The sequence below is a fragment of the Pagrus pagrus genome, assembly GCF_965226575.1.
Source record: "Pagrus pagrus genome assembly, chromosome: 19".
Taxonomy (NCBI): domain Eukaryota; kingdom Metazoa; phylum Chordata; class Actinopteri; order Spariformes; family Sparidae; genus Pagrus; species Pagrus pagrus.
This window is the reverse complement of record NC_140203.1, coordinates 13,751,913-13,761,778: the sequence shown is the minus strand read 5'-3', so window position 1 is coordinate 13,761,778 and position 9,866 is coordinate 13,751,913.

Genomic DNA, 9,866 nt, shown 5'->3' with positions numbered 1-9,866 from the left:
GTAACCCTCTTGATTTTAAGGGGATTTCAAGGGGAAGTATGAAAACTTAAATACAGTAGGCCCTATCTCTGAGAATGGAATTCCTATTTGTGAAGAAGTGTAGAAAATCATTTTAATAGAAACTTAAAAAAACAAAATCTCATATGATGAGGGCTGAAGACCTGAATACAAGCTAACAGCCTCAACCTGCATTAAGAAAGTACACAATTAAAACAATCAAAGAGCTAATAGGACAATGGCCAAGCGTCAGGGAGAAGAAAACACTGACCTTGTCCAAAAAAAGCTGATTAGGTATGTATGATTGTTAAAAAAAAAAAGAAGAAGAAAAGTAAAAGAAAACCATCACACAATATAGACAGAAAGTTCTATAAAATGTTCCTTTAAAATATCAGGAAAACTCTTGTATTGACCTTTTTGGATAATTGTACAGTTTATCAGTTGTGCTGCACAGTTATCGTTATGCATTGACTATTATATGAAATATCCATAAAATATGTCACTTAGTCGGGGGTCGTCAATTACTCAAGGATAGAAAAAGGGCTCCCTGAAGGGATATAGGATGGAAACCTCTGTTTGAACAACATGTGCTGTATACAGACTTTAAAATAGACCCAGTTTGGACTTGAACGCAAAACATTCACCACCGCAGGCCGTCCACTCTGTGTGGTGCAAACAGGAAAAAGAAACTACATTGTTGAACCCCCATCAGACTGATCGTTAAGCAGTCAGATGAACTAATACATCCATTTATGTCTATCTGTGAGGGACTGCCACCCTCTGGGGCCATCTGGTGAAAGCCTCATGTAGTCAGTTCAGAGTATTCAGAGGTTTTCCCGGCAAATGTGAAGTCGATCCAGGCACCAGAAATGATTAAGAAAGAAGAAGTACTTTATTAATCCCCAGGGGGAAATCAATTTTCACTCCATTATACACACACACACACACACACACACACACACACACACACTCCATAGACAAGCAACTGGGGGAGAGACATTAGACTGATGTGATCTAACAACAGGTTTCTCAGCATCAGCCAAGAAATCAAACCTAAGTTATTTCTGACAGGATAACATGAAGTGATGACATTTTATATCCAAAAGGTCAAAGGTCAACTTCACTGTGACATCATTATTTTCTGCAACACTTTTCAAGAACAGAACAGGAGATTGTGGCCGTATTTCACATTTGGCCGGATACTGAAGCGGTGATTGTGATCATAGAGATCCTCTGTGCTGCTGTGTCCAACATGTGCGTAGCATCCACGTTTGAGATGAACTGGAGGTGGATGGGGCGGAGGAGGGTCGCAACGATTTTGCACTGAAACGACAGCTGACAACAGCAGAGAGGAGGACAGCGCTAAAGTCTGACGGCAACGACATGATTGGTTGGTTGTTTTAATCGAGGACGAATCTGGTTGCTTTAACTGAAAGAGTAAAATGCTCATCGACAGTTGATTAATTACTGGGGAGAGAGAGTAAGATGGAGAGAGTTGTGAATGGTCTTCCTGATTGAACTTCATTTGTCCCTTTGTTCTTATGAGCAACAACTATAGACGCCATTAGTCGACATTATTATAGAAGAAGAGAATTAGTTTATGATTCAAATAAATGCTTTTAAACAGTTAAAGGAAAAGCTCTCTCCTTTACTGTGTCCAATATAAAACCTTTTTAGGAGCACCTTCGTTTATTTGGATTCATGGCATGAAGTCTGTTCATTAGACAAAAAGAGCATTTGTTTTTTCATTGTGTGCAATAAACGTGGTCTAATGAAAGGAAACATTTAAAAGAAAATGAGGACCCTCTGAGAAACCACTTTCTCTATCAAATATTGTCGATGATAATGAACAGAAAGATTCTTAGTTTTTTATTTAATACATCTGTACACTAACTTTTGATAAAAAAATAACAAGTTGTTCTCTGACGTTTGAGATGTGCAGGAGGTCCTTGATAAACGCAGGAGAGCCACAGAAAATAAAGAAGTGAGACAAAGAAGGTATAGCAAACAAGTACCACAGGATACGGTTACACAGGAAGACGCTGTGTTCCTAACTACTTTCATGGCTTAATGGTTATCCCTTAATAACCCTGAATAACTGGAAGAACACAATATTGCAAATATTACCATGGCAACAGAAATAAAGTGCACGGCAGCAGCAGAAAACACAACCTAGTGCTTATTGTTCATTGCTCAACTCTGCGGCTGCTGACATTTGTAGGTGGTGAGCTCTGACACGACAGCTCATTAACATCAGGAAAACAAAGTATGTGTAAAGACCGAAGCTGTTGTTCACTGTCAGGTTAAAGGAACGCAGCTGTCGCAGCAACCCTGGTGTAACTTCAGTACATGGAGGTGGATGTATGGAAATGTGACGCAGAAATAACAATGCATGTGTTTTAAAGTTAAGCTAAATTAGCTCCCACCTGTGCATTACAGGGAGATGTGGTGGCAACTTAAATGTGCAATATCTAAGGATTAGCCACCTTTGACCGCGAACTGCTTCTGACTGTAGCTGCTGTTTGCCGGTTAACTCAATTAGCCATGCAGTGTTGGTGTTTACACCGCTAGCACACTTACATTCTGTTGATATTTGCAGGTAATTTTAGAAGTTTTTCAACAAAAAATCTTACATATTGCATCTTTATATGATATAGGTGAACCGAAAACGTAACGAGACCTCCTCCTCAAAAAGCGACACAGTTCTAAATTAGCATTTCATTTTTCAAAATCATTTTCTTTTACAATTTCCATCTATTTTAACAGCTTTTGAATGGGTTAAGATTAGACTTCATACACACTTTCATGTTTCTGAGAGGATGACTCGTACTGACTTTGGCGATTCCCTGACTTTCCTCCGGTGCCACTGCAAGGTTGACATTTGTGAGTAAAATATCAAATGTTCCTCTTCCTGTTCCTGCTAATTGGCTAATGTTGGCCGAACTCAAACTAAGATGTCGTTGATCTGATGTCACATGATGAAGTAAAATTTTTTTGAGCTGAGGCAAAATGGCGAACTCCTCCTTTGAGGTGTATATCAATAAATAAGTAAAATCACGCCAGATTCTCTCTTTAAAAATAAAAACTGTATCAACAAGTCGAGCAGAGAGGAAACAGACTGTGTCTACTTTTACCTGCTCTCACAAACCAACAACACAAATTTCCTCTTTACCTAGCAGTGGGACATCAACATCTGAATAGAGTCTGGGGTCGCTGGGTCTGAAATGTGATGTGAAAACTCAGGTGGGAAAATATGTGACAAGGTCCACCGGACAAAAACCGTCTGTCAAGGTCTCATGCAGGAGAGTAGAGCACACGGAAGACAGAGAAAGGCTGTGAAGATAACATCAAACTGAGGAAAGGCCTTTGCTCTGATCACAGGGGACAGCAGAGAGCAAGGAGAGGTCTTGAGAGACTGTTGAAGGCTGCAGCGCTGCTCCTGCAGTCCCTAAGACGACGTAAAGAAGAGATGTAAGGAAGATGGGCAGAGGGAGCCGACTGTAAGGCCTTTAACCACCACAAAACCTGCAGTTATTAAAGAAATTAATATCAAAAGATGAATCTGTTTTCTCTCGTTTCAATTATGAATCAAGACCAAAATCCTGACTCTGGTAGTACATTACTTTTTGTAATACAACACCGACTGCCAACAGTGAAAATAAGAGCCTTTGAAAAGCAGGCGTCAACCTTCAACACAGACAGCAGCTGCAACGATGACGGGAAAACTGACAATGGATAAACCAAGGGCAGGTTGTGAAGAACATGCAGAGGGGAATAAGCAACATCAACAACGTCGCCAAGTGAATGGGCTTCTTTTTCTCTGTGAGAGCCGAGCAAGTGCTCATGTTGGATGATGTTCAAGGTGAACTGTGCAGACAAATCCACATCAAGCTCAAACTCGACATTCTCGGAAACGCTTTTCAGAAGAAATTACACCCCGAGAAGTTAGTGGGGGAAATATCAAACTGAATTGAAATGAAATGAGCAGATCAGGTGAACAATGACAGGATGAAGAGCGACCAGGAGGAATAAAGAGCTGCTAATGAGGTTTCCTGAAAGCGTATATGCCTTTTTCTCAGCAGACATTATGAGTTTTTCATTGTAGGAAAAGTACAAATGTTAATAATGACATTGAGAACGATCAGATCAAAATCACTGCATGATGGCAGGAATGAAATGATGCATCTCACTTTGTCAGAATGTGGTCACACTGCTGATTTCACTAATTAAATAGCGGGGAGGACAGAAGTGTTTTCTGCATATCAACTAGACATGTTTAGGACATTTAAATGATGTGAAAATTTATGGCTCTCCTTGGGCATTTCAGAACGCTCGGTGCTTGCCAACAATGACGAGCACTGTTTCTGTTCATCACATTTGAATAGCTGATCAGAAAAACAGAGCAGAATGCTACAGAACCTTGGTGAGTTTTAGTATTTTTATTTTGGGGTTAGCTGCTTATATCATCGCCTGTGCTCGACACAGACAGAAGTGGATTTGAACACTGCATTCAGTAACATTAGATCATGAGCTCATGTTCTGCCTGCAGAAACAAAATGAAATAATGAACAGGGTCTGATGTGAATCCAGCACTGCATAGTTGCTCTTTTTCTTCGAAGAACTTGACAATAATGTCACGTAAAATGTTTTACCTCAAAAAAGTTCTATTTTAAACAGGCAGCAGCCATGGTTTTTTTTAATAAAGTATCATTATGAAGTAAATGTTGATTTTTGGAGTAATGACTGTAGAATAATGACGCCATCAGCATTTAGATTGGTTCCCTATAAACCTCGCTTTCATTTTGCAAGGATGAAATCTCCCAGGAAAATGAGGCTGACTGTTGATCCGGTCAGGCTGGCAGCCAGGCACCATTTCCATACGCTTTCATGACTCCATTACAGACTGACTGAATGAATAAACTCACACTTTTTTTTGCTGTGTTGTTGGAAGCTGACACTCTGAGGAAAATAGAAATGATCCAGTAGTCTTTGCGACGGCGGCGCCAACAATAATAGCACTTGGAAACGCAAGCGGGGAGAGTTATCTGTTTCTACTTTGCAGTGCGATCAGTCGCACATAATATTCAGACTGTCACGCTGACAATTTCACTGAATTTATGAATTGGATGTAATACCCTGTAAATGCTGGGTGTGTCATAGTAAGAAAAGCACAGGTGTTACTGATATTGTTAACGTTAATGATGGCTCTGTTCTATTCAAGCCAGCGTGCACCGTACCAGGACCCTGAAGCAGCTTAATGGGACCAAGCCATTATTAACTTTATTATTTTAACCAGTACATAAAGCTCACAGTTGAGTGAAGAGTTAGGAGAATTGCTAAGTGTAGCTAAAACAAGCACGACACGACATATTATCACCTTTAGGTTGATTTGTTGCAAACTTGTTAGCAAACAGTTGTCTATTTCCAGCTGGGCTACATTAGCATTTATTATTTTTCACTAACTCCTGAAGGAAATATTTGGCTTTTTAGCTGCTAAATGCTAAATGCTCACAAACTACTCCCTCACTTTGTTTTCCTTTCGTTGCGGGCAGGAAGCTGATTTACAATCGATATTAGAGCTTTTTGCTGACAACAGCTGCCTGCTGTTGCTAAAAACTGTGCTAGAGCAGCGAGAGTGAAGCAGAACAGTAAAGTTGCGGACCACAAAACAGAAACAAGGAGCTGAAAGACTACCGATGTGCTGTAGAGTTGAGGGGAGCTGCAGACTTATGCATTTCACAAAGGCCTACAAGCGATCAAATGATTCATGGTTGATATAAAAACATTAAAGCAGCTTTAAGGACTTGGCGTCCATTTTGGCTCTAAACTTGCACTTCAAAGCTTGTTTGTGACCCTGGTAGCTGGTAGAAATTCAATTAAACTATAAATTCACTCTTGCTTTTTTTTTTTTTAAGCTTCCCTTCAAGGGAGACATTAATGGAAATTAAATGTCTACTATTCCATTAAAATGCAAACCATGGAGCTCTTTGAAAGTAATAGACTGTCTTTGACAGTCTTTTGTCTTCATTTGTGTGAAAACTGGTGGAAAATACAAGTAATGCCTTCATACAGTGGAGTGGAGGAGAATTGCCAGTTACTTCATCCAGAGTTTATTCTGACTGAGCTTGAATGATCTACTGTACGCCACGTGTCTCTTTGAGAGCATAATTACAGTACAATGACCCGACACACCCGACCTCATTAAAAGGTCCAAGATGAGCTCCTGAAAATGAGCACGATTATAATAAATTATACGTACTGTAAGTGGAGTATTATTGATGACCTTTGTCTAAAGAATTGATGGTATTATTTAATCTGAAATGTGGCCGTAAGCAGCACCATGATTAACTGTCTTCCTCCTCCTTTCTGAGGGTATATCCTTGTGTCGGCTTGAGGTAATTTTATAACAAGTCTTAGTATATTTACTTAGGTGGCCTGTTTCCTTATCATTCAGTTTAGATATAGTCTTGGCAGCTCAAATTTAGCTTGTGGTTTTACCCAAATAGACAAACAAAATGCTCATCATGTTTGACTACTGAGAGATTACAGAAATATGCATAATGCAGTGACAGATCAGTGACAGGGGCAGGTAGAGGGGACTGCCCTGTGCAAAGACCACTGAGATGACAGAGGGGGATGCATTTAAAATGCATGGTGACTGGAGATACGTTTGAATCTTTTGACAGCTATTATTGTTGCAACTGTCTTTTCTGTGAAATTTTAGCTCTTTCTATGCAAATGAGCTCCCCTCAGTGGCTCAGATCCCATCCTCATTTGTGGAATAATGATCTTTAATCATTATCTTCAGCTTTTCTACAGATGCCAATCTAGAGACTTTGTTTTAATTCTCGCATTCAGTTCATGGAAATAGAAAATACATTTTTCTTTTTTACAAGTGAAGATCAATTTCGAAAGGATGAATTTCAGGGTTAGATTACAGGTCAGCCCCTGGAGAGCCGTTCAGTTCCCACCTGACTGGCTGACTGACTGTCGGATGCAGAACTACTGATGACACACCCATTAATATAGAATAGGCTTTAGAGGAAAAGTCACATGGGAAGAGCAAAGCTCAGCTGATGCTGCTGTATTTGCACTGGAATGAAGTGGAATACAAATATTGTACCAGCTATGTGCAGACAACAAAAGGGATTTGATCAGAATCCCGTGACGGCTGCTGGGACACACTGATATTCAAAGACAAAGCCTGAAACTAGATACGTGGAATCCATCAGTGTGAAGCTGACACACACACACACACACACACACACACACACACACACACACACACACACACACACACACACACAAACTATACACTACATACTGATCTGAAGTCTGTACATGCCTTCATCTTCATTTAAAATGCATGCAAAAGACTGGGGCATGACTCACAGGCGACAGTTTCCGCACCGCTTTGACTGTCTCTCTCTTTAGATCTATTTTCTATCAAAGAAGTAGTTCCGGTTAAAAACATCTGCGCTCTGTGTATTATCAGGACTAACAGGTAAATGGTTTCCGGAGAGAGTTTTTGCTGTGTAATTTTTGGGACTGCACTTTTTAATGAACACTCCTGTCGTATTGAGAAAAATATCTCAGCCATGGAGGTCTGGAAACTTCAGCAGAAGCCTCAAACAGAGCAGAGCTGCTGATTGTACGTGATTGGCTGTGTTATTGTAAATAGGGGACAGACGTTTGTGATGAAAAGTGTCATTATGAAACATAACGATCATTGGGAAAAAACGCTTTGACAGATAACTTGCAATTAACTTTATGATGATGAGCTGAGTAAAACATTTGCCAGATTATTCCACTGTTTTGTTATATTTTAATGAGGCTGTGAATTGCACCTTTTTAGTCTGAGATTTGGTGGAACCGACTCTTTAAAAGTGAATATTTTTCTCCCCTGTGATGATTGCTGTTTTCCCCACACGAGCATTCTCGGGTCCAGCTCCTCCACATCAGCAGCTGCACACTGTGCTTGTTGACGTCAGAGTCTGAGGCACAGATTGGACCTCATTGACTCTAGGTGGCAGACTGAGTTATTCTCTACATCTAGTGTTGGCTGCGACACTCTTGAGTCAGATGAGAGTGTGATTCTACACTTCGGGGGATACAGGGACATCTTTGTCCTGGAGTGGACTCGCTCATCTTGAGCGGAGCATCACTCTGATCATCAAGACTGCGCCTCGATGAGAAGTTCCTCAGGGATCAAAGCCTCCTCAGTTGAGTGCTCAAGTTACAGCGCGTTAACACGGTGCTATCAGCTGCAGCAAAGTGGCAGTGATCATCTTAGAGTACACAGAAAGATGAGTTGTGACTGCCTTTTCCCAAGATAAGGATGTGGTCGACTTTGATGTAAGATGGAATTGATGTTACAGCTGGGTTAAAATGATAGAGAGACGTGGCTTTGATGACTTGCAACTTGACTTGACAGAAAATAAATGACTTGAGACTCACCTCGGACTTTGAAGTTAAAGACGGCGTCGACTAAAACTAATTTCTAATGTAAGTGTCACGAAATGGTCAAATTATCTTACATTTGGACATTTTTGGCATTCTTGATCATACATCACACAGAGGGCAACATTATCATACAAATACTATCTTATCTGTCAACGCAGGTCTCTATTCTTTCACACTTTTCCCCCCTTTTAGTTATCACAACCTGTTTCCGGCACTCTACACAGTGTAGTCTACCGTGCTGTTGGGCCTCATTCGCCTCAGTAAGTGAGAGACAAACAGAGACATGGAGCAGAGAAAGGAATAAGTAAATGTCAAGACATCCTGGGAAGTACAATCCCTGTTTCATTCGTCATTGCATTTCGTAAAATCTGCCACACTTGCTGATCGTGGGAGTTGCACAGACGTCAATCACCATCAACTGGCTGACACATAGGACACTAGCATGCATAGACTCTTTGTTGTTTTATTTTGTATGTGACAATAAACTCGGCCTTTATCTTCGAACTGTACATGTCCATCAAGCTTTACAGTCTGTTATTATCTCCCAACCTCCACAAGACGATTGTGCTGCTCTGAGTCGGACAGGCGAACATCAAGACACTGTAAGAGCAAACAGACGGCTTAAAAGCCTGTGTAAATTCCATATAAATGCAGCTGGTGATAGGTAACAGCCAACATCACTCTCACTGCTAGATGCAGCTGGTTTTGGACTTTTAAATTAAAAGGTAATTTTGTTATTTTCCCTTCCATTAATGTGCTGTGGCCAGTTATGCTTTGCAGCTGTAGCTGAGGTGAAAGTACACAGTTACATCAGGATGCTTCAGTAGAAAACCATTTACCTTCAAATTGGCCATATTTTTCATATTTTCTCATTCACTCTGGTCTGCAGCACCTTTCATCAGCACTTCAACACCTTCATGTCACTACACGTAACATAACAAGTAAAGGCTCAAACTTGCCCCCTGGTGCCATCTCGCCAGAATCTGTGATGACCCTCATACTGATATCAGAGTCACCTCCTGTGTGACTTGGGTGTTAAATTAACAACACACCCTTTCTGGTGGTTTCATCTTCCATCAAAATTCTCGGAAACTGCTGTAGGTGAAGGCCTCATGCATAGTGAGCAGGTCTGCTGCATGTTTATCCTGATAATGTGGGCTCCTCTTGAAATTTGAAATTCATTGTCAGTGAACGGATATAATGATTATGATTAGGACATTTCCTGAACTGCCAGTCATGCACTGAATCTTCTCATATGATATTCTGTCCCCCTTTAGAGGAAATACACAATAGAAAGGGTTTATTATTTATTATTAAGTACTTAATTAATGCGTATAGTGTCAAATATAATACGCACCAGTATAGAGCGTCAAAAAGGTTGGCATCAAGTTTTGACTTAAAAGTTA